Consider the following 26,339-nt stretch of genomic DNA (forward strand, 5'->3'; position numbering starts at 1 on the left):
CCTCTGATATCTCCTCCTGGATGTCCAACTGTCAGCTTAGGTTCAACATGGTTAAAGCAGAGTACTTACTCTCCCACTCCCCATCCCACCCCCACCCCCCAAAATCCCCACCACCTGCTTCCCAGTCACCCTGGACAACACAAACATCCTACCTATCCCTCAATCCCATAACCTGGGTCACATCTTTTACTCAGACTTCTCCAGGTTCTCACATCCCAGCTTTGTCAAAATATGGCCAGTTCTTGCTGTGTTACATCTCCAAGATGCCTCTTATCCATCCACACTGCTAAAACTCATCTCAATTACGGCAATATCCTTTTCTCGGGCTTTGACAAATGCCTTCTTGCCCCACTCATTTCCATTCAGAATGCCACTGTACACATTCTCTAAGCTAGTTACAATGATGACAGTCCTCTTTGAATCCCTTCGCTGACTTCCCCTTCTCTATCATATCAAACATAAGTTGCTTGTTTTCACTTTCAAGGCCCTTCATGACACATCCCCACCCTACCTATCATCTCTCATTCTTTATCAACATTTGAATTCCAATCCCAAATCAGCCCACCTTTGGTAGCCTCCATCACCCATTTGTTATATTTGCAAACAAGTACCTTCTTGCTTTCTCCCATGCCGATTCTCAAGCTCAGGAGGTGCACCCCATAAATGTCTACAAAGCTTTCTTCAAAACACTCCTTTGCCTTGATGCCATAAACTAAAGCAAAAATGGCACCTCAACAAAGAGGCATTTGCCCAGGAAGTGAGTGAAATGGACCTCGGGTACAAGGTCAACAAGGACATTGAGATGAGGACTATGAAGAGTTTCTTGCAGATAATGTCAGCAGCTAAGACAAAGGCATTGAAAATGCTGGGACGCAAGCAGAGGATCAGCAAGGAAACTGAATCTGATAGCGAGGAGGGCTTGCATGAAATTAGAAGGAAAAATGGGTGAAGAATACAGAACACTGCAAAGAAATTTGAACGTCACACAAAGACGACTACAAAGACTTTAGAAAGAAGTTGAGAGAGGCGGCTGAAAAGAATGAGAGTCTGAAGCAGGTAGAATGAGGATGTTAGGCTGAAACATATTATTGCGGCAGCGCTGAAAGATGAAAATGGTGAAAGGACATTGGAGAGGTGCAAGATGAATGAAATATGTAAAACATTCTACAATGGTCTCTATTCCTCGCATGTCAATGTCCAGTGTACACTGTCAAGGCAGCAGGTTACAGAAGAAGTTCCCGATGTTATGTGGGAAGAAACTGAATATGCAGTTCGCAACATAAAGAGAGGGAAGAGTCTGGGAGTGGACAATGTTTGACTGGAATATCTTCAAAGCATTGGCACAATGATTTACCACCTACATCAATAGCAAGCGTGTTCCAGATGCATGGAAGAAATCAAAAATACTATTGATGAAGAAAGGTGATCCAGAAGAACTGAGCAACTACGGTCTGATCACACTCCTCTCAAGTCTTCACCCGTATCATACTCCAATTAAGATGGATCTTGAAATGCACAAAAGCAGAGAACAAGCTGGTTTCTGCTCAGGGTATTCGACAATTGATCACATCCATTCAGTTCGGCAGCTCATCGAAAAATGCAAGGAATGCAACACACCGTGGTACTTTGTATTTGTCAACTACAAAAAGGCATTTGACTCTGTAGAGATTAACGCTGCATTCAACACGCTCAATGAAATCAGAATAGATGTGAGGTACATTAACCTGCTGGAGAAAATTAACCGCAATTGCTCGACAGAGATATTACTCAATGTCCCCTGCATTATTACTATACACAGAAGACTCAGACAAGGGAACAATCTCACTGAAGTGGTTTGCAGCAGTACTGGAGTCGCTGTTCAAGAAATTAAACTGGGAAGAAGAAATCAGAATTGACTAAGAACAGTTAACATGTCTTCTCTTCGCTGATGACTGTATAATACTGGCAAAGGACACAGCGGAACTGGAGAACAAATTGCAGTAACTGCAAACACTTCCACATATCGGGTTGGAAGTGAACACGTCAAAGAGGCAGTGGATGCAGAATGAGCTTTATGCAAAAGGAATCATCCCTGGAAACAGGAAAGAAATTGAGGAGGTTGACAAGTGTATTTATCTGGGTCAGCAGTGAAGCAGAGAACTAATTCAAAGGGGAATGCAGTAGGAGGCAAAAGGCTGGGTGGGTAAGTTTCAACAAAATAAAGTGATCTCTAATGGATGATGAGCTGCCCATGAAGAAAAGGAAAGAACTGTTTAACTCCACTGTTCTGCTAGCTGTTCTGATATACAGAGTAGAAAGCTGGTCAACAATGAAAGCGGAGGAAGAAAAATTCACTGTCACCCAGAGAGCAATGCAAAGGTGAATGTGTAAGATATTGCTTCTTGATCATATACCAAATGAGGAGATCAGAAGGTGTACAGAGGTGACCAGCGTAGTGCAGGAAATGTACAATGTAAAGTGAAGATAGGCAGGTCATGTAGTCCGCAGGCAAGACAATTGGTGGACAACCTGCATCAGTGACTGGATCCCCAGAGACCACGAGTGACTGCTGGGCAGACCAAAAACGTGCTGTGCTGATCCCATGAGAAAACTTTGGCCAGAAATGGAAAGAACTTGCTCGCAACAAAATAGAATGGTGTTGTGTCAACTCGCATTCGTGGAGGGATGGACGAGGACAGGCTGAACAAAGGTGACAGCACCACATCACAAATAGGTCACTCAGTTAATATATCCAAGATGGTGGGTTCATAGGGGAGTACTTCAGCAATAATATAGGCTGTGACAGAGGAACATTTCAAATCCTGCCCTGTAAAGCTGCCTCACTTGATCCCCAACATAGGAAACTACAGAAGAGGTAATAAAATATTAAGGTCTAGATTATCTAACCCTTTTTGGGAGGACTAATTCACATGGATAGTTCCTTTTATGTCAATGGAACTACTCCTGCAAGTATGAGTCTGATCCAAAAGATTCCTGCTGACTTCAGTGGGGTTTGGATCAGCCTCTAATGTGCTCACCAAATGAGTAATAGCTGCACAATCTAACCATGAGCTAAATTACAATTTCTGGAAGTGAACATTTACGGCTCTGAGTGAAGTAAGGCTCACAGTTGAATTTTTTGATCACATACTAACATTATTCTTATTATTTGTAATACAGTAGCATCTGGAAACCTGACCTGAGATTGGGGCCCAATTGTGCTAGGCAGTTACTGAGTAACTCATCAGTTGCTATTACACTAGCATTCAATGCACAAGCTGTAGAAGAAATAAATTGGTGAATACTTATTTGTTGAATATTTGACCAACAACAAATCTAAAATAAAGCCATATGGTGAGAGAGGATCCTCATGCTCTAAGACAGACCCCTTCTCTTAAAGGGAATCAATAATAAGAATTTACATTTTGCAAGGGCTCAGTAGCTAACCTGTATTGCTACTCCATTGTTCAGTCAGGCTCACCAGAAGATTTTAAAATATATGCCAACAAGAGTGCTAGCATAGACATACCCAATTTAGTAGTATCATTTTGTCCAGTGAAGATCTCTTCTATTGTTTATCAGTTGGCCAGTGACTGAAGGAAACCCAGGAAAGGCAGAAGTGATGCAGGTAGGAAGAACAGGAGGGGAACTAGGAAGCAACTAAGCAGGCTGTAATACTCTTCCAAGCTTCACCCAACTAGCTGCACCCACACAGGACGCCAGGATAAAATACCCTTCCCAGTAGGTTGCAAAGATGAACTTATGAGCATGCATGCGGTCTTGGCTCAGCTTCCCCTCAATGAGGTTTAAATATAGCCATGGATTTTTTTGGCCATGACTTCCCCTCTGTAATATTCCGATAACCTGCTGAGCTCCAGGGGCTTAGTTCCTCCTTGCTGGGGAAGAGGTGGGGAAAGAATCCCAACACATAAGTAGTAGTATCCCCCAAGCAGTGCTCAATTTGGGCCAGGGCTTTCCAAGGCTGAGCCCCAGCACCTGTAGGCTTGGGGAGTTCATAGCCCCAGCCCCTCTTGGTTTGCTGCATCAGTTCTGAAAGTAACAAAAATTGCTTGAACCCTGGCACCAGCATTACAAATTAAACACTGCTCCCACCCACTTGTGGCTCCAAAATGAGCAATCACTCAGAGTAGATTGTGTAGGTCTTCATAGTGATACTTCCTCTTTCATTCTGTCATGCTCTGATGAGCAGCAAAAGCACTAATATTGACATTAAGTGCAATCATTGGTATAGGTGTTAGAACCCATTGAGGGGAATGAGGCAGCTGATTCCATTCCGAGCTAATATTTCATGCTCTCTACAAACTCAAGGATATCACTTCAAGCGTGGGCACACACAAACACACATATGCCTGAGAGAGTGCTGGGCACCAGCTCCTATTAAAAGCCATGGATGGGCAGGCACAAGCCTGCCCACAGATAAAGGTGCCCCCCCCCAATGGGAGGAGCTACCAGACCCAGTCTGATATCCCTGACGGGCCATGGGACCAGGGTGAAATACAAACTGGCCCACCATGGCCGCTCACCCTCCATAGGTAGTGGAAGGTTCTGCCAACTTGGTGTCAGGGTGGGACACAAGGGTGAAGAAGTGAAACGTATGGAGCACAAGCATGTACAGCTATTGCCTAGGTATGGCTCAGAAATGAACTGGCTGCAGATCATGCAGCCAGCTTGGGTTGTGTGGAGGGGGCAGCCAGTGAGCACCCTCCTGCAGGACCTGCTCAAGGAAAGCCTGAGAGGTGGGTGGTAAGCCTTCCCTCACCTCCTGGAATATGCACCAGGACCCATCCTGTCCCCCCAGTCATAGTCCAGGAGGTCTCTGAATCATGGTGGTATGTGCCAGGACCAACCTCCAGCGCATCAGAGGGGTACTCTGCCATATGCACAGAGCTGGGGGTGGTGTACAGGCAAAGGACACCACAGACCTGGTCTTTGAAAATGAGACCAGCTTCCAGGTCTGGGGGAGGACCTGGTAAAGACCAGCAGCTCGGAGAGGTCTTGCAGAAGGCCCCTCAGATGGAGATAAGAGTTGCTGGTTATATCAGAGCCCTCAGAGGAATATGTTCCAGTGTGTTCCACACCACACTAACTGCACCATAAAGGAATCTCTGCATGGCCTGGAAGCAGAAGACCTGGACCTGATTGCAGAGGCAGAGAACAACTTGTCCCCCCTATTCCTCCAGGGGAGACTCCGAACCCCTGCAGAAACCCAGTACAGCCCTGCCCAAAAGCACTCCACTTAGTCTCTGGAGGAGGGCCACGGTACCTGGGGCTGGGCTTAGAGAGTTGGGCCACTGCCAGAGCATGGACAGGACCAGCTGGTTAAGCACTAATGCCCGCTCCTGCAGGGAAAAGCACCAGAGCAGTCCTGTTCACTTCTGCAGCTGCTCAGCCACCCTGTCCAAGTTATGACAGTTTTTTGACAGGAAGAGATGGGTGGCGGAGAGGTAGCAGCAGACCTGCATTCCAGGAGATAGCCTGGAGTGCAGGTGGTAAGGAGCCTGCCCACCACCCACCCCCAACCATCAGGCCAAAGTTCTTGACCCCATTGACCTGGGTGGAGGTGGCCACCATGTAGACATCTTGGCAGGCCTCCATCTACACCAGGTCAGCCCGAGTCCTGCACCACAAGAAGCACATCAGCATATACTGACAGGACCATCCGTAACTCTGGATTGCGGAGCATCAACCCTGTCAATCTCCTGTGGAGGAGAGAGGAAGGACGTGGTGGTCAGAGTGTACAGTTGGCTTGACAGTGGGCAGCCTTAGCACACTCCTCAGCCAAAGATGACAGGTTTGGTCAGGGTCCAGTTGAGCTTGATCAAGTGCTCCATGGAAGCTTACAGCACCTGGAGAAAGCCCACAAACCAGGGCCCAAACCCAAATGCCTGTAGAGTGCCCAGGAGATACCCATGGTCCACCTTAACAAACACCTTCGCCTGGTCCATGGACAGGAGGCCGAATGACAGATCATCCCTACACCCGAGCTGGAGGAGGTCCTGACCAAATAAAGATTAAAGATTGTACAGTGCAGGACAGAGTAGGTCTGGTTGGGATGCACCATAGCTACCAGCACAGACCCCCCCCCCCTTCACTTTGCAAATATTATCCACAGTACAGCAGGCTGCAATGACCATCACAGTATTTTCCTCATTGAGGTTTAGCCTGCCAAAAATGCAGCACCAGCGACTCTTTAATCTGACATATGCAAATTCAGCAGTTTAAGCACTCCTTGCTGCTTTCAAGGTTCCCAGTGTAAGGCTTCATGAGCCAAGGGAGCAAGGGGTAGGTGAGGTCTCTCAGGATAACTATGGGTATTTGCACATCCCCCATTGGAATTTTATGGTCTGGAAAGAAAGTCCCAGCATGCAGCTTTCTATACAGTCAAGTGTTCCAAAGGAGATGTGCATCATGCACCTTCCCTGACTACTCTGCACCTATGTCAATGAAATGGTCCCAGTGATCCACCAGTGCCTGCAAGACCATGGAGAAGTAGCCCTTTCTGTTGACATGCTCCATCACAAGATGGTCAGGGGCCAAAATGGGTGAGTGTGTTCCATCTATCACCTCCACCGCAATTAAGGAATCCCACTGCCTCAAAACCATCAGTTATTTCCAGCACATCACCAAGAGTTGCAGTCTTTTGTAGCATGAGGCAATTAATGGCCCTGCACACTTGCATCACCGCAATCCCCAGAGTGGACTTCCCAACTCCAAACTGATTTGTGACGGATCGGTAGCAGTCTGGAGTTGCCAGCTTCCACACAGCAATTGCCATGCATTTTTCCACAATGAGGGCAGCTCTTGTTCTGGTATCTTTGTGCCACCGTCCTGGGGCAAGGTCTGCACACAGTTCCAGAAAGGTGGATTTGCGCATCCAAAAGTTCTGCAGCCACTTCTAGTCATCCCATACATGTATCATGATGTGATACCACCACTCGGTGCTTATTTCCCAAGCCCGGTACTGACAGTCCACTGTGTCAAGTTGTTCTGTGAATGCCAGCAGCAATCATGAATTATTTGTTTCCATGGAAGACAGAAGGGCAGGTGCCACTGATTCCCTGTTTTACAGCTCCTGAAATACTGCAGGACCAGCTGTGTTGTGTTCATAATGCTTATCACCAGACAGGTCAGCAGGTCTGGATCCATGTGATCAGGCAGTAATGGCAGGTGCACTGTCTACAAGGGCTGCTAAAAACTAGCACAAAATGTAGTTGGAAGCCCATGGAATCATGGGACAGAAAACTGCATCATGGGACAGCGAACATGCCTCCATGATGCACTGCAAACTGTTCCCAGCACTCCCAGTGGCAGAAGGTGATAAGTTGCACCCAGTCGGATAGCTACTCACAATGCAGTGCAGTGACTGTGGCTGCACTCTGCCAATACAAGGAGTGTTGTGTGACCATGCACAATGGATGTAATTAAAGGGGCTTATGACCAGTGTAACTAAAGTTGACTTAGGCTATGTCTACATTACAGAATTAAGTGTCTCACCTAAATACAAGATCAAACAGATAGTTTAAGTAATTAGCACATAATCTAAGGGACCATTCAAGGTGAAGTGGCCCATTAACCCCTCTTTAGTCCTATGACTACAGAGGTGTTAGTGGTTTACAGATTGTTGTAATAAAGACTGGATTTATAGCTTATTAAGACTATGATTTTTAGAGTCTAACAGGGTTATGACTTTAAGCTCCCAGACTCATTTTTCAAAGTGTTGTGCAAGTTTCCTTTGAGGATGAGGACTACTAGGTCACATATACAGTGATCTAAGTGACATGTAAACCAGACTATGGCAACACATTCTGCATAGAGCAAATTGTGAGGACCAAATGGAATCTTCTCCTAGTTCAACATATCTTCTAGGTGGAAGAGATAAACAAGAGCATGTCACAGTTATCCTACATGCTTTTCCTGTCTGCTTCCAAATTTGTTTGAAGTGCTTGGGGCAGAGTCTGTGTTCCATTGTGGATGGAGTCTTTTGGCAGCATAAAGGGATCATTTAGTTAAAATAAGCCATTGGGGAATATTGCAACTATAAGAGGCTTTCTGGGCGAAAAAATATTTGTAAAAAGACTATTTTTGCAGCTGTTCACCTGCCCTGGTATCTGCTGCTTGAGCTGTGGAGAAATAAGTGATTAGGCAATATCTCCACTTCTCACTTCCACAGGTTGGACCCCCTCCCACAAAAGCTCATACCGTCACTTCCTTCTCATCCAAGGCAGGAGTGCATTGTGCAATATTTAGCAAAGATGTGAATATAAACAAACTGAATCTTACTCAGAGGTATGCAGCTAAGATACCTGCCACATCATACTATATTTAGACTGTTTTAGCATGCTGCAGTTTTAGCCAGTACATTGTAGAAAAATGTATAGTATTTGGACCCTAATGTCATGGGCCAGATTCTCCAGCCACTGGAGGATTCCCCTTGGTTTGGGTGGCTCTCCACTGTATACCCACCCAACACCTTCAGTTGCTGGCATAGGAGGAATAGCTGTATCCAGGGAAAAGGGGACATGACCAGTGCACCATGGTGATCCCTTGGGGCCATTTGCAACTGATGCTCTTTAAAGCAACCTTTGGGCTGTTTTGGTTTATGCCTGCAATGGAGCCCAGATGACCCAGGTTCAGAGAAGCATAAAGGTGGCTTACGACCCCTTTGCAGATCCTGTTCTCAGCTGCATTAAAATGATACTTGGCTGCAGCTGAGAACTGGGTCAATGGATTAATACACACATGGAAGAAGATAGTTAAATTTATGCTGCATGCAAGTGACTTTTTAATCAGACCGTACTTACAGATGTATTAGTGATACCCTAAAAGCGATTACAAAAACTGCTAAATCAGAAAAAGAAAATTGCAGTTGTATGAAGAGGAGACAAGACACCAATCCTGCTAGAGCTCCCACTGGTGGCTAACGTGTCCCCTCATTTAGGATGCAAACCCCACCAAACTGAGCCCTCATAGACTAACATTGATATGGATTTCACTTGTGTCACTAACTTCATTGCCAAGTATACCCTGTGGTAGCATGGGGAACTATGCATTTGTCTGTGGTACCTACACTAAATATATCCTGTGGGGGCTAGGCATATTTGGTCCACATGTTCAGTTAATTTCATGGAAATTCCCATTCAACACTGAAGAAAAAGAGGTATCCTATGGGAGATGGTCAGTAGTGAAAGGCATGATCACTAGAAGAAGACAGATAGAGACTATACTGCAGGGAACAGTCACATGCTAAATGACCTGGCTGGTCTTCATCTTTAATTTCTTTTATTCTATGAGCTAATTCTCAGGCTGTCCCCAGAGATGGAAAGGAGCTTAAAGATAAATTCAAGTGTTTTAGGATGTTTGGTACCTAGTACTGTGATAAACTGCCCTTCCACAACATAAACCTCAGAACCAAGACTGAGGAGTTTGTAGGATTTCTGCAGAACTGTTCATGTTCTATTCTTCCCTATTTGCCCTGCACTAGAGCTGGTTAAAAGAGAGGGGGAGGGAGCGATAAAATGGCCTTTTTAAAAGTAAAAAACTGTTGACAGTAACACAAAAAAAGGAAGTTTTTCCTGCAAATTTTTAGCAAAATTTATCAAAATTGTGGACCAGCTCTGCACTGATGGCTAAATTCACACTCTATGGAGAGGGCCAGGGCAAGGCCTGAATACTATTTGAACCTCAAAATAGGATTTAGGTAGAAATTAAATGGTGTATGGGCTTTGGGTTGACTCAGTTTGGAGCCTGATTTTCTATGCCCTAGATCTTTTTTTAGAAATCTTAAAGATATTTATATTTTGAGTATGTTAGGGACTCAGAGGCCTCGCATATGGGCTCTCTTGTAATTCCAGATAAAGAGCTAATTATTTGTTAAGAATTAAGTTCCAAAATCTGTCAACATTCAGCCTGTAAACAGACTAAGGATTGGTCTCAGTGTCACATCATTAAGGGATTAAGAGATGAAAGTGCAGAATGATGTAGTACACATATGGTAAAATTCATTATGTTTATATTTAATAAATCTTTCCCCCCTCGTGTTTTGCTGATAAAAGTGTTTCCTCTCAGCAGCAAGTATTATTGTTTAAATCAAAATCTTCTATTTGAGTGAAATATGCATTTCAAAAGAAATGCAACCAGCAGAGACTGAAGAGTTTTGATAAGGCTACCAGAGCCGAGTATGTGTAATGACAACATTAGAGCAGTGAATAGCTATCCATTGATCCACTCTCCAATGAGAAGAAAAGGAAAACAATTTGTAACTGCATAAACTAAACTCTTAAGTCACACAAATGCCAGACAATTTGTATTTTTCCCCCCTTACAAAATGAATGGCTTTTAGAGAACAGCAGATACGTGGTGGACTGGGGGTTCAGGAGTGGGATGGATCCTCTGAACATTCATTTTAGAGGCAAAAGGAGAAAACCAATTAAGAAATGTTATACATTTCCACCTGCTCGGCAGTAACTTCTCCTCTTACGTTCATTAGGACAATGATCATCTTCCCTCTCACTTCCCTAATTATCAGAGGGGTAGACATGTTAGTCTGTATCCACAAAAACAACGAGGAGTCTGGTGGCACCTTAAAGATTAACAGGTTTATTTGGGCATAAGCAGGGTGAAAGTAACCTAAAGGATTTACCGGTATGCCAGAGTCCTGAGTGGAGGCGCGGCCTCAACAGGAAGAGGCGGGGCCTTTAAATCACCCCCAGAGCTCCCAGCTGCAGAGGCAATGGGGGAGTCCCAGGGCTCAGAGGTGATTTAAAGGGCCCGGGGCTCCAGCCACCCCTACTGCAGCAGAGTGCCAGGCCCTTTAAATCACCGCTCGAGCTCCGCTGCAGCAGCGGCAGGGCCCGGGGCCCTTTAAATCGCCAGCCTGGGGAAGCCGGTCTGGTCCAGCATGGCTTACCGGCTTACTTTCACCTCTGGGAATAAGCTTTCTGAAGAAGTGGTTTTTTTTACCCATGAAAGCTTATGCCCAGATATATCTGTTGGAATTAGGGAAGCAGCACCTTAAAGACAAACATAAATTTGGGCATAAGCTTTGATGGGTAAAAAGCCACTTTTTCAGAAAGCTTATGCCCAACTAAATCTGTTAGTCTTTAAGGCTCCACTTCCCTAATTCTATTTCTTCTTTCCTTAGCCCCACCCATCCCACTAGAATAAAACACTTGCACCACACGTGACCAAAAAAGACTCAGCTCAGGATCATTTGCTATTTCTGAGAAATCATGTTTTCCTCTGAGGATGAGCCCCACTAATTTATTCTCACATGCCCACTAAGAGTGATGCCTATTCTTCCACCTTTAGGTTACAATGCACAGGGGTAGGAAAAAAGAAAAGGAGTACTTGTGGCACCTTAGAGACTAACCAATTTATTTGAGCATAAGCTTTCGTGAGCTACAGCTCACTTCATCGGATGCATACTGTGAAAAGTACACAAGATCTTTTTATACACACAAAGCATGAAAAAATGGGTGTTTAACAAGAACGTCGGGGGGGGGGGGGAAGGTAGGAAACCCTGGATTTGTGCTGGAAATGGCCCAACTTGATTATCATACACATTGTAAGGAGAGTGATCACTTTAGATAAGCTATTACCAGCAGGAGAGTGGGGTGGAGGAGAGAAAACCTTTTGTAGTGGTAAACACCCATTTTTTCATGCTTTGTGTGTATAAAAAGATCTTATGTACTTTCCACAGTATGCATCCGATGAAGTGAGCTGTAGCTCACGAAAGCTTATGCTCAAATAAAATGTGTTAGTCTCTAAGGTGCCACAAGTACTCCTTTTCTTTTTGCGAATACAGACTAACACGGCTGTTACTCTGAAACCAGGGGTAGGAAAAGGTTGCCATTAAACATGATCTGCCGTTTCCTTGGTTGTGTTTTATGCTAACTGAATAGAGCAGGGACAGACACACAATACATACTTAAGAACACTAGAGGGGCATCTACACTAGCAAAATAGGGTTCTCTACTAGCCTAGCAAAATTAGTATTTTTATTTCAGCAACTGCCAGTGGCAGTTTAGATGCCCTACGTGATAAGCCATTAGCATGAATACAGCACAGGAGTTTTAACCATGGAGTCCCATATAAACAGTTTTTTCATCCCCCAAAAAAACAAAAAACAAAAAAAAAAGACTTCCTGATTAAATATGGGTTTTCAGGAAAATTGATGGGTTTCAAAAGTAATTGTTGATTTCAATGGAAAAATTTGAAACAAAACGGTTCATTTTGAATCAATATTTTGAAATGCTTTCTGTCCGTGCACCACAATCATTCCATCTCTGTGAGGAGCAATTTCAGAGAAAGTCTTGCTCAGCCTCTGTAGCCACAGGATGGAGCATTCAATGGAATCTTTGGAGACTTAAGCAGCTAAACTCAAACAAATTCCAACTGAGCATGTGCAAACAGATTTTTCAAAGTATTATAACTTGTCCAAATTTGGATGGATTTTCAGACAGATGGCAAAAGGCACATTTCTGACACAAACAAATCTTAGGCAGATACCTAGCATGGAATATTTGTGAGTGTGGCAAAGTTTTAAGCAACTGAAAACTTGGTCCTCTAAGGAAGTGTGTCAAGCAGCCTTAATTTTGAGTAAGGCCACCTGCAACATCATTCATTGTCACTGTGTCAACTCACCAGTAAAGGGCACATCCTCCAGGCTATTCAGAGGATTAGCTCCCTTCAGGGACTACACCCTCTTCTAGCAATCTCACCACCTGCCTCTGCACCCCCAGGGGAGCCTTCTTCACAACTTGGTTCTCCAAACCAGGTCACTATGCATGTTTCCCCCTTCTTAGGGTGTCAAAGTCATCCAGCACAAACTGTCCCTGGAAGTCCACTCTCCACTAACTGATCTATACCACTCCTCCCCCCAACCCCCAAGGCTGATAGGGGAACCTAGACCCACTCTCTGCTCCAGATTCCAGCTCAGGGGCCCTCTCATAAGCAGCCAAGGTCTGCCCTATCTCATACTTTGCTACTTCCCCCCCAGATCCTTTCTGGCTCTCCCTGAGTTTGCCAGCTCAAACTCCCAGAAAGGAGCTATACTTGCTTCTGTAGCCCCAAATACATCTCCCCTTTCCTAGGGAGGGCATAACTGTAAACTACTTCCCTTTCTCCCTCTCACTCAGGTTCTGGGCTTTATAGAGGCCCCTCATGTTCCCATTCAGTTGAGCCTCATCTAATTAATCCCTACTCCCTTTCTTCTCCTCCAGGTGCAGCCTAGGGAGTTAATTGACCCAGCTAGCACTTTAACCTCTCCAGGGCATGTGTGGAGTGGACACCCCATCACATTCATTATAATTAAATGTTTTAGCACTGCAGCTATTATTGAAATTACAATAAAACTGTAAAACACAAGCACTTTGGGACTCTAGCTAGCTTTCAGTCTAATAGTTATAGTATCCTGTCAATGCAACAGGCATTCTTCTTTCAACACTTATGGTCTATTAAAACTAAAAAGGTCAAAACGTGAAGTCAGAAACAGTCATGCTGAATTTTCTAATTTATATTCCCTTTTCTGACAGATGATAAACAACCCTAAAGATGGGTTGGCATTTCTTTGTTTTATCAAATGCTTCTTTTTATGAAGTTTAAACACACTGCAAAATTGTTTCCATTTAGTGAACAAGATACGGTACTTTTTAGGATAGCAATTTGCAATGTTTGCAATGCACCAAATCCACCAAAAATGATTGATGTGGCTTAGCTAGATGTTTCTTTCCAAAGAAGATGCTTTTTAAAGGGGCACCTCCAACTTGGGGGGGAAAAATCACATTTTTGTCTGAAAACTGTAGATCTACTATAGTTACATGCAACACTTCGGATTATTATAACAAAAAGAAAAGAAAGAAAGAGAATTTTCTCTATTCCCCGCCCCCCCCCGTCCAGTTTATTATGTGCATTTGACAGCACTTTGTACCCTCAGTTTATGGTTTTAGGCCCCGATCCTGCAAACGCTTAGGTGTGTGAGTAATTTGACTCATGTAACCAGGCCCACTGACTTCAATGGGGACTGGGTTTTTTGATTAAAATTAGGTATAAATGTTTGCAGGATTGAGGAAGTGAAACAGAAAAAGCTACAGTACAAGGGAGGGGGGATTCTAGGGGGCTAACATGTGAAACCAGAGAGGATCAAACAGTAGAGGATCAAACAAGAGAGGCAAAGAAGGGGAAGGAAGATAGGTCACAGGGTGAAGTAATCAGCTTAGGGGAGAGAGAATGGGGAAGGGACTGGTGCAGTGCCCTGTAGGAACAGCGAAGGCTGCTCCCCCCGGGACACAAATAACCCCTTGCTTTCCCCTGCATGGTGGTTAGTGTGGCAATGTTGTGTATGGGAGTGCAACTCCCCTCCTGGCCCGGTCCCTATCCACCCCCAGCCTAGGCAGAGCTTGCAGCTGATGCTTTGTTTGCTGGCATTTCCGTCCTGTGCACATTCACTTCAGACAGGGAGGGTGCCCAGCCCCAGCATGCCAGAGAGGGAGACGCTCAAGCTCTTGCTTTCTTGGGTACTTTACAGTTGCAGTCAGTGGCAGATGTGTGTGACCAGCAGAAAATCTCAGTAAGCAAAGAGCCAAGGGGAACATCTCTGCGTGTGTGCCTCACACACAGCAAGCAGAGACGGGGCAGCAAGGGTGAAACAAACTCCTGCAAGAATGAAAGTGCCCCTACCTCCCACCACAAGGGGCACAGGCAGCAGACAGGCCCCTGACACTGGGGCAGTGAGAGGGTGCGGAGGGAGAGGCCTCTCTCTGGGGGCTGTAAGTGCAGATTGCAGGCTGTGTAGGGAGTCCCTCTCCCCCAGGATCTGGGTTGGTTGCAGAGAGGCTCCAGAAAGGTCCCTGTCTCCAGTATTTGGGGTGCGGGGTAGGGAGCCTCTCTTCACCCAGAATTGGGTGGGGTTGCTTGGTAAGGAGTGGGAGGCAGATCTGGGGCAGTGAATAGGGCAGACCCCAGGGCTTAATTTCTGCCAGGGCTTGCCAGGGTTGAGCCCCGGCACCTCTAGGCTTGGCAATTCATAGCCCCTTCACCTCTGGCTTGCCGCATCCGTTATGAAAGTAAAAAATTGCTTGAGCCCCAGCACCTTTCATTACAAATTAATCACTGGCAGTCCCCTTCACCCTGGACCTGGGAGTTCCTTGCACTGCCTCGGTATTCCCCCTCCACAGGATTTGGCGGGGCCGGGAGTGGGTAGAGCAGATTTTGGGGGAGTCTTTGCAGGGAGCCTGGGAATGGGGGAGTCTGGCTTTCCTCAAGAGGAGGGTGCCAGGCAGTGGCAGGCACCTCTCCTCCCAGCATTTGAGGGGCTTGTGTGAAATGTCTGGGAAGGGGTCCCTGTCCCCAGGGAGGGGGCATGGCTGTGCCTGGGGTGGGTCCCTCTGCCCAGAGTAGCTGGGTGTGGGGGTGCTGAACGTGACACAATTCACCCACTGAACTCGGCTGATAGGCCAACAGCACTTCCTCACAGAGAGGGAAGCAGCGTGCCTGGGTGGGGGCTGGTGAGAGGTGAACGAACAAGGCTGGGGCCGGCTGCACGCATTGCCCCAGCCCTGGCTGTGTGATCAGAGCCCGCTCGCTGCTCCTCGCACCCGCTGCCCCAGGCGCCTTCTCCAGCCCGGGCGGACAGGCCAGCCGGGGAAACTCCAGCAAGGTAAGAGCGGCGCGGGCCGCTGCCAGTCAGCGGCGGTCACTGTCCCGGGCCCGCTTGCTGGGGGAGGGTGACTTTGACCTGAGGCTCCCTGGGCAAAGGGGCGCAGAGCCACCTGGTGCAGGTGAAGGTCCGGGGTCTGCCCCCTGTAGGTAGCCCCGCGGCTGGGGAGGGAGCGGCCACCCAGGGACAGTCTCCGCCCGGCCACCTGCCCGCCGGTCGGTGGGAAAGGGTCGAGTGCGCGCTCCTCTCCGCGGGCTGTTTTGCCATCTCTGCCACGCTTCCTGCCGCGGAAGTTGCAGCAAGCGCATCAGTTCCAGCAGCTCCGTTTCGACAGGCGGGCGCCACCCTGCTCGCCCAGCCTGCGGGAGGCCCGGGCGGAGCGGAGGGGAGTCATGCCCGGGGGCTGGGGAACTTCAATGGGGAGGAGAGATGAGAGCCCTGTGTCCCTGCGATCATTCTCTGCCACCATGGAAATGACCCCTCTGGGACAGGGGAGAATAATGCTGCCTACTCCCCCTCCCCCTTTCATGAAGAGCTTTTGAGATCCCCAGATCAAAAGGTGCTAAAAGCATAATACATTATGTACAGGCGTAGCACAATGAGGCCGTGGCCCCATTGTGGCTTCCTGGCATTGTTGCAATATAAACGTTAAATAACAAGTGGGCCCAACCCTGTACCAACCGTTACTTACCATTGTAGGCCTTACTAGGACAAGTGATCTTAATAAAGCCAAGGGGGCTACTGTGTGAATAAAGGCTTCTCTGGTGAATAAGAGTTGGGGCTGGATCATTACTGCAAATGGTTCTGTGGTTTCCTGTGAAAATTCCTCATTATGGGGAACTTATTTTAAATTTTCCTCCTATTATAAATAGAAATCAGACAGATGACTGTGATCCTAAAATTGCATATTAGGTGATTAAAACTAAAGGATACATAATATGCTATACCTGGTGTTATAAAAGAAATGTACAGTGGTCAGGATGAACACTTTGCACTGAACACATCAACTGGACAGAACTGAGTATAGTGCACCAAAGAAGAAAAACAATCGTATTTTAAATACAAGTTGAGGAAAAGACTCATTTAAAAATCATTGTTAGTATTAGCTGGATTTAAGAATAAACTGTCCTTTTTTCTGGAAGCCACAAATCCCAATGAGTTAATTACTTGTGGCATTCAGTACCCAGTATGGGCCTTTATTAATGCAAGATTGTATTCTGCTTAGGATATCTAAAAAACTGGTATCTCTATCTTCAGGGCAGGGAGTATGTCTTTATCTGTGCTTGCAAAACATGAGGTCATCTAAGTAAATGGTAATGAATATAGGTTAAGAGAATTCAGAGAACAACAATAATGATTCCTCTTTTACTTCTCTGGAAAAACATTTAGGGCCAAGTTCTCCTCACCTTACTCATGCAAAGTAGTTATATTTAAGACCACGTAATGGAGCAAGGCAAGCAGATTTGACCTGGATAAAAATAATTTATTAACGTAATAGTAATATCAATTTTCATTTGATTTACCATACTTGGTATTATAGGAAGTCTGTTTTTGTAGTTAAAGGTGCTGTTCTTCTCTGCAAGTTAATTTTCATTAATGTTTATTAAGTATGCTTCAAGGAGCGTTCTCTCTCTGTGGGCTAGATTCTGCAGTCCCTATTGAGAAAATACTAGGATTAAATGTAGTCAGGCATTTAACCCTGGACACTACTTTTAAAAAGAAGGCTGAACCATGAAAGCTCATTATCATGGTTCGTTTAATTCTGAGCCAAAATACGACCTTGGATGTGTAATCCCAAACTTCTTCATTTTCAGTATTTTTAGATCAGGTATTTATCTCTTGCTTTTGATTCCTTCTGCAAGTTCCCCAAAATCCTTGTTTTTGGCTACAGATGTTCACTTTTAACAAAAACCAGTTTCATGTATAAATCCATTAATGTCAGAGTTAATGAAGTTTCACACCTCATATTGTTTCAGTATTATAGCATCATCTTTACAATAATGTTCTGTTTTAGTAGAATATTGATCCTTACAATCACTCACTATTTGTTTCAATCTAATTTTTGTCCCAGTGTCATAGCTGTAAAATATATGCCATCGTCTTAATGAAGTGCTAGATTAGGAATGTCTTTTTGTTTAAGTATTTTACATGTCTTATTTATTATCTATGCAAAGTTGTGTCCTGTTACAGCAAAAATTGTACTTAGATCTTTGGGGCAGGGACCATATTTTTGTTCTGGTTTGTACAGCACCTAGCACAATGTGGGTCCTGATCCATGATTAGGGCTTCTAGGCACAAATAATAATAAGCCAAACCTGGCATGGCCTAAATAGGTGCAAGTGCCACATTGTTTACTGTGGAGATCGGATTCAACCGTGGTATAAGTGGGCACAATTAATTGAAGTAAATGGGAATATAACTAGGGCTGAATGTGCTCTGTAGAATTTTATATATGAATGACATTGCATTACACTTATGTAAAATGTAAGGCAGCAGAAGGCAATTTCCATTAAGCCACTGTAATTGTCATGTACCCTGATTAACAATACCTTTCTGTTTTGAAGAAAATGTACTTCCTTTGTTTTTAGCAGCAAGTTCATGACTTCACATTTCTGCTTTTTGTTTAATTTCTTTTAATTGAAATGGCTCTTAATATCCTGTAAGGTGCATATTAGAATTTAGTATTTAGTAGAAGAACTTCCTTAAATTCACACCAATGGCTGGAAGACCTGACGTGAAGGACTGCATTATGTTAGCTGAGAAGTAAAACTAAGAGTAACACATCAAAACATAGTGTACTTTTAAAGTGAATTGTCAGTTGTTGTTTAGTTTTTAATTAGTGATAATGCTACGTGGTATTCTTGTAGAATATGACTACACCATATACTGGTCAATGTAACCAAGGATTATTCCACCCTCACATCAGTTTTGTGCAGGTTTAATTCCACTGAATTCAGTGGAGATATTCCTGGTTCATGCCATTTAGGCACAGATGTTTGTTTTTAATGAAATGAAAGTTAGGTAATATGAGACTCCACTGTGGAGACTTCACACTGAGAGATCTGCACAAAGATCAAGGATAAAATATAAGCCTCAGCGTGCAGAAATATTGTTATAATGTGAAACATTGCTCTTTAAAAATTCTCAGATTTTTCCCAGAACATTCACTCTCTTTTCCCCCCTGCACATTTTTTAATTAAAAACACCTTTCCCCCAGTGGATGTTCAATGCATTCGAACACACATTTTGTGCAAGTATCACTTCAAGATGTATTTTTCATCTGCAATATCTAGGTAGGTCAAATGGAGACAATTAACTCTGCAGTATGGGCTGTGACTGTCTGGGGGAGGTTTCAGGCAATCAACAAAGTAAGATGCATAGTTGAACAACCCTGTTTGTTTTAGCTTTTGAGACGATGGTATGTATGTTTGGAAAATGAGTAGTGGGGGTATTGCTTGTTGTTCTTTTCTTTAAACACTCCCTGTGAATGCTACAATAGTAACAAGCTGTTCTAGTGGCTGGAATCAAACAACGGACAGGAACCTTAAAGACTGAATTGAGTAATTTGTGTTTTAACTCTTGCTGCAAATTGTTGATGGGAATCCTGATCGCTTAGTGCACAACATCCTCAAGCAGGTGCTAATGCCTTTTGAATTCGAGGCTATATTCATTATGTAAACAATTGTATTTGTGTCAGTTTGGTTTGCATTTCATTTTTAACACTTTACTGTGCTACCTATAACTTAACCATGTGTCAGGCCTTGAGCAGCCTCTACAAACTGCCTCAGTGATATGTCAGCTAAATGCATTCTTCCATGTCCTAATGGAACATTAAAAACAGGAAAAGGCTAAATTCTGCTCTAAGAATGAGATTTAGCCAGAACATCTCTCTGGGATTTAGTTGCTTTAGTTTTACAAACATTTTCCAAAGACTTAGGTTTGGGGTGTTCATTTTTAAGTTAGTAAAGGTAACCTCAGTTGACAGAGTGGAGCATGTAGAGCTTTTGTCTAAACTTGTGTTTTCTTTGATCCTGTGTCTCTTTAGTTCTTTATTTTTTCTGCAGTAAAACCTATTCAAGGGGGCAAAAGGTGGTGACTCAGTGCTTTCTTAGCATCGGGCAAAGAACCTGCAGTTCTTATGAGCAGAGCAGGTCAGAGTCACCCTGATTCTTCCTCCAGTGGCAAACGATACACACACTGTGAGGAGCAGGATATTGCTTAACTAATTCAAAACTTGGTGGTGTTTGTTACTTTTAGTGTGTCTGTACAAATAAACTTTTCCACATGACCTAGATGTTCAGCCTGGTGGCTACATAAGACACAAGGGAGAGTCACTAGTCACATGGTGTCAGGACCAAATCTTTGTAGGTAAATGAGGCGCAGAAGGATTCTGCATTGTGGCCTATGGCTACCCTCACTTATTCAGAAGTATAGTCTGTGGAGGCTAGCTGTCCCAGCATGCAGTGCTGCATCTTAAGGCAAGGTAATACTACGGGTATACTATAGATGTGGGTGACTGAAATCCACTCCATTTAATGCAGGTTACCTGCAGCCATCAAACTCCTCTTAGGCTCCAACTCAGTCCCTCCCAATGGCCCATAGTTTGGCCACCCCAGGGCTAAGAGCCCTTCTAAGTACAATTACTGCTCCAGTCTTCTTCTGTAAAAAAATGTACTTCCTCATCCCATTCAGAAGAAAAGTCGGCATTTCAGGCCAGACACTTTATATGCCAGACTGATTCTCAGTGGAGAGAAACCGTGTTATTTGTACAATTGTGCTTCCTGCAGGGAAAGTGACGAGAGCAGTAACTAACTGCTGATCTAAAATTCCACTAAGTTGAGGGGAGAGGGAGAGATCCATCTACTGATTTGAGAAAAAAGTTTAACTTTTTAATAGTCGCTATCAAACTACTCTGAAAATTCCCACTTTAAAGTTGCGACTGGAAATAAAATCACTTGTCGCCTTTTATTCACAAATTGGGAGCAAACGTAAATGAAAAAGGGGTTATGTGAGCCCTCATTTTTAAGCAGAGTCTCAGAATGGAGTTAGCTGGGGGTGTGGGGGGGGGGGAAGGAAGGATATCTGAGAATCATCCACTTTTCTCTCTCCTGGAAGCTTGAGGAGAAACTAAACCATCCCAGTTTCTCCTCTTTCACAACAATAGTGAACCATTTCCCATGCCAACATTACTGTCTAGGGAAGCAATGGATCAATAGGTTGGATGAGATGAATAGTTGGCCTAGAATACAGAGGCATCCCTTGCTCCTTTGGGAGTGATTTCATTGTATGGGGAATTGCTCCTTAATTATTAGAACATCTGATGTTTGCAAAGTGGCTCAGATAAGTACAAAGTAGTATTATCAGAAAGCTTTCAGAGGACACCGGGGCCAATGTTAGAGCTTTCATACCATTGCAAGGAAAGAAGAGGTATCAGTAGTATTGGGAGACACATCCCAGTCAATTTATTTCACTTTCGCTCCACATCAGCAGGCAACAAAGCAAATTCTTCGTTACAATGCCAAATCAGCTAGCACTATTTTTAAACAGGTCAAGATATATTGAAAGAAAAGATAAAGAGTTTTTGGAAAGGGATATGAAGAATATAGTTTGTAGGGAAGGGAGTAGAGTGTAATAACAGAGAGACTTTTTCCATTGGATCATATGAACTGGAACCATAAACTCACTGAACATTAAATCCATCCTCATCGTCGTATCCACTCATTATACTCCACACCTGAACATAGCCATTATATGAACAACATACCCCCATATCTCAATGTCTGTACTTTGACCCGTTAAACTTTTACCCCCAATCGGGGAGATTGCAGATTATGTATTCCTTACGCTACCCGTTCCTAAACCGAATTTCGCACCCCTTGATCATCTGTACCTTATTCCCTGATAACCAGAAACTTCTATGCTTAAACTCTGTAAAGTTTTCTTTTTACTTCAACATCATCTTAATAAAATTATTAGAGTACACAGGCCCTGATGTGTGAGCAACATTTGGCAATCCAAATGCAATTGTACTCTATGCCCCCAACACCCTCCCTCTCAAGATTTTCCTGCCCTCTCCCCAAATCTTTTCCCTAATGCTCCAGGATCGCTTTGCTATCTACAGGAGCCCTGAGGGTAAGGCTGCCTATCCTCTCAGCCAGTGGTACTCAAACTGTGGGTCAGGACCCCATTTTAATGGGGTCACCAGGGTTGGCATTAGACTTGTTGGACCTAGGGCTGAAGCCAAAGACTGAGTCCCTCCACCCAGGGTTGAAGCCATAGCCCAAGGGCTTCAGCCCTGGGCGGTGGGACTTAGGCTTCAGCTTCAGCCCTGAGTGATGGGGCTCAGGCTTTGACTTTGGCCCCTCCACCCAGGGCGGCGCTTCAGTCCCTCTTCCCAGGGCTATATGGTAATTTTTGTTGTCAGAAGGGGGTCTCAATGCAATGAAGTTTTGAGAAATGCTACTGGTGTCTCAGTTTTTCAGGGGATGCCAGATGACTAGTTTCCTTAGACATTTTGGGGACCCTACAGATGTCGCTGCTGCTGCCTCAATCTACATGAAGTTTAATCTAGAGGCTATGTATTGCAGCAGCATGGGAAGGAAATGCTTCTGGACATTGTTGTGCTGACGGCTTGGAGCTGAGAGATGTCAGTTCTGTTCATTGCAGCTTGAAGGCTAGAACTGCAGCGCTAAGGAAATCCCAAGGTAGTGTATTTTGGGGTTACTCTGGCAATCTTGGAAGACTCAGCCTACACTCTGCCATTTAAGAACCTGGGCAGGTCTTATTCCATGCAGTCGTGAGTGGGATTCTTTGATATGTGGAGGAGGATATCCATCAGACAGTGGCCAGATTCTCTGTTGCCCTGAATCTTGTGTGGTCATTTGCACTCCGGTAAAATGGACTCTAAAGCTCTATGAAATCAGAATGGTAATGATTCAGACTCACTTTGCACTGGTGTAAATGACTGTACCAGGTTCAGGGCAATGGGATCTGATATGTAGGTCCTCGAGGATAACTGTTATTGATCAAGGGAGAACATGGCCACACCTGGAAGTCTCCCAGAGATGGCTGCTTCAGGGGAGTGAGCACTCAGTAGCCATTGGAGAGCTAGGTTGAAGGAACAGCCATTTGGTATGGAGGAGAGATAGGAAAGGGATTTGAAGGCCACTGGTCAAATTCTTCAGAGCACATCAAAAGTAGTGGGGGGAAGGGACTTATAGACAGAAGAGTGATGGCCCTGGGAAGGAAGAGGGCAATCAAAATATTTGCAGCTAAAATGTCTTCCCCGTTACTGTTCAGAAATGTTAGGGTCTCCACCACTCAACAGGCAGGGACACTTCTTACGGGGGCTTCTCCTCTGAAGTGATTTTTCACTCACACTATGAATGTGGTTACATTCTCATGACTGTTACTGTTAAAGTGATGGACGCTGCCTGGAAAATATGAATAAGTATTAATACATGCCATGCATCTGCTACTACTGTCCCTCATGTCCCTGACAACAGAAAGTTCTCCATTGTCCTCAGATAATCCCAGTGATAGACTAGTGCTTCGGTGGACACTTTATCATCCTGTGCCTGGCAGGGAGAGGCTACAGAAGGAGGGGTAAATCTGACTTTAGCCGCACTGCAGTCCATGGTGGTGAGAGAGCAGGTGGAGCAGAAGGCCCAGTGCAGGCTTTGCCTGACTTCCACTCAGGAGCATTATCAAGGTAACTTAGGGAATGGAAGATGGGACTTCTAGCGCTCTGCCCCATCCCCCAACAGGTACCTTTATTCATAGACTCCAGGAAACAAGCAGTCTCCTCAGTCCAAAATTTTAAAATTAGATAACTAGTGCACCCATCTGATGGAAGGGGACAGAAGACTGGTAATGGGGCACCGAGCCTTCCACCTCTGGATTGCTTGTAAGAGCCCAGCCCACATCAGTAGCAACTGAAAGTTTACCAACCTCATGGCATTTCAGTGAAGTTATTTTGGTGTATAAGCTTTCGTGATCTACAAATTGGTTAGTCTCTAAGGTGCCACAAGTACTCCTTTTCTTTTTGCGAATACAGACTAACACGGCTGTTACTCTGAAACCTGTTATTTTGGTGGACTCAGTTCAGTTCCAAGGGCTGCACATTTCAAAAAGCCTTCACCACAATTAGTACCCTTTTTGCCACCCACAAAAAAAAGGTTGATGGCTGACTACATATGGACTGAGCTACTCTCCGCTCCTAGAGTTGTGCACCCACCAGGCCCTGGAGGGAACATTAGCAGACCAGCTTGAAGCTCCTCTGGGTGCTTGTGCTGTATCTGACCTGCAAATAATGGCCTCCAACGCTGACAAGCAAGCAGCTATCACAAATACAAAATTCTTATGCAACTTTTTAAAATAAGTTTTTTGTTTACAGTTATATTAGAGGAAACACAGGAACAAAGTTATTTTTGAACTTGGGAGATTCTCACGCTTCAATCAGATGCATTGCCAGTAGCCAGAGGCTTATCATATCCCCAGAGGCACACGTACTGTATCTGAGTTTCCTGGCCATCCCCAGCCAGCACAGCCCCTACAAGTCCCTCTGGTGGAGAAGAGGGTTGCAGACATTGCAGGGTTCTGGTGTGAGCAAACCTTCTGCTGCTACCCTGCACCTGTTTTATGCTGTGCACAAGGCAGGGTTGAATGCAACCCCATCTATTTAAAGTAGTGTTTTTGACCTCTAATACTTTCTGACTCAAAGTGATTATTATTTAACAGCTGAATATAGCACATGGGTTTGCAGGCTGCTTCTCACGGTGAGTAAAAATACAACTCCTCCCTTGCATAGCTTCCAGTAGAAACTGATCATGACTAACAGCTTCCAGATCATGACAAGAGAGGACTCTGGGCAAGATAAAAAGACAAGTGGGATGGAGGGAGGGCAAACATAAGAAACTTGTGCACTTTCTTGGGCAGTACAGATCATATTAGCACCTATTTCCCCCCTAAAAAACGTTAATACTTAGAGAGAATTAACTGGAGGATCATAGTGTGAAGGACTATGGAAAAGGGTGGGTAAGGAGGAGAGATTTCAAGGGAGGGAGGCAGGGCATGTGGCATATAGAAGCCTGAGAGATGCTCTTTGGAATAAAGGGGGTAGGAGTGAAGTAGACTTGCTGGAGGTCAGGGTACAAAGAAGAGTGGTGAGTGTTAGAAGAGTGTTCATAAAATCCTCTAATTACAGAAGGCTGAGAGTGTTGTTTCCTTGGTAGCTAGGCAGTGCCAGAGCAGATTTAAAATTTTTATTAAAGCTAATGTTAAAAAATTATATAAGACATAGGTTGAGAAAAGAGTGTCTGTATATCTGGGTATAGTGCTTAGATTATCCAAAAATACAAAATATGTACCATATGTATCGTATGACTTTAAAAACAAAATCAGCATTAACCCAAATTTAGGTGAATAAATTTAAGAATACAGTTTAGATATTAGCATCCAAGTATTCGGGTATATCACGCATGAAAATTTATACAGAGAGTTGGTTGTGGAAAGCAAATATGTCAATGAGTGAAGATTGTCTCTCAGTAATTGAGAATTTAGGGTAGGTTGTCCATTTGGAAATTACAATCCATGAGGAAAGTATTTGTTACTTTCCCCACTGTGCTTCTGTGTGCCTGGAAAGCAGAATAGATTTTTTTAAATGATTAGCTTCTCCCCCGATTCCCCCCTTCAATGTTGTTAGAATTCTATCACAACACAGAAACAATAAGGATGCATCAGCAGCACTGGCCAAAAGACTCTTTCTGAATGCTGCTGATGTAGTTACTGTCAGTTTGACTGTACGATAAAACAAACAAAGAGCTTTCTCACTTGAGGTAAGAGTTAGGTCCATTTCTGAAAGCTATGTAGTCTATCAGAACAGAGGGTTTTTCTCCCCTTCTGCTGTGTTTTTTGACCAACTTTGGTATCTGGGAGGCCAGGGCTCAGTGGGGAAATGCTTGTGGAGATAAACCATCATTGTAAACAAGTAAGGGTGTGTACTACAAATGGGCATGGAAGTAGAACACACCCATAACTGCAGCAGCTACAGTTTGGTTTTGTAGTTTGCTGCTAGAAGGGAGGCTAGTAATCCTGATAACCTAGCACTAGTACAGCACGGGCAGAAGAGTCGGTGGCTTTAGGATAGGTCAGTTGTAAGTATGGACTCAACACCAAAGCTAAGGCATTTTTAATCCCACTTTCAGTGGTGTGGATCGTGTCTTTATATAAGATTGGGCAGAGCCCTTCTGGTGTGTCTCTAATAGCCTCCCTTCCACCACCACATAATTGTTGGCTCTTTCCAGCACAGTCATTCAATTCCCCGCTATCTCGAAGGAGGGTGGGGGAGGCATGAAGGGGAAAATTCTGTAGGAAAAGCCATGTGGTCCTCCTCTAAATTTCCTTTATATACTCCGCAGAGCAGTTTGCAGCTCTGCAGAGGGTGCATAACCTGCAACCCAAGCACAACTATGCAGATATTCCTTCAGATGGAATGTCCCTTTGTAATGACTCCATGTTTCCCCATAGCAGCACAGCTCCCTTAGTAGCCATTGTCTGAGTCTCCCCATAGCCATTCAGTATCTCATTTTCCTGGTGGTGGAGATAGCCTATCCAAGGGATATAATACAAGACATGAACATTTACCCAGTCCCTGCTAGCCAGAATTACTAAGCCTGCTAGTGAA

The 26,339-nt window shown here is 44.5% G+C and overlaps 1 protein-coding gene and 1 pseudogene across 1 annotated transcript in view; both read left to right on the forward strand.

Annotated features, from left to right (window-relative positions):
* Positions 1-766: 766 nt before the first annotated feature.
* LOC141981929 (uncharacterized) lies at positions 767-2,545 on the forward strand (annotated as a pseudogene).
* Positions 2,546-15,511: 12,966 nt separating this feature from the next.
* Positions 15,512-26,339, forward strand: part of APBB1IP (amyloid beta precursor protein binding family B member 1 interacting protein) — a 99,621-nt gene continuing 88,793 nt past the window's right edge. The window contains exon 1 of the mRNA XM_074946112.1: positions 15,512-15,655. The gene's annotated coding sequence lies outside the window, so the exon portion shown is untranslated. The remainder of the gene's footprint in view (positions 15,656-26,339) is intronic.

Source organism: Natator depressus, chromosome 2, assembly GCF_965152275.1.
Source record: "Natator depressus isolate rNatDep1 chromosome 2, rNatDep2.hap1, whole genome shotgun sequence".
Taxonomy (NCBI): domain Eukaryota; kingdom Metazoa; phylum Chordata; order Testudines; family Cheloniidae; genus Natator; species Natator depressus.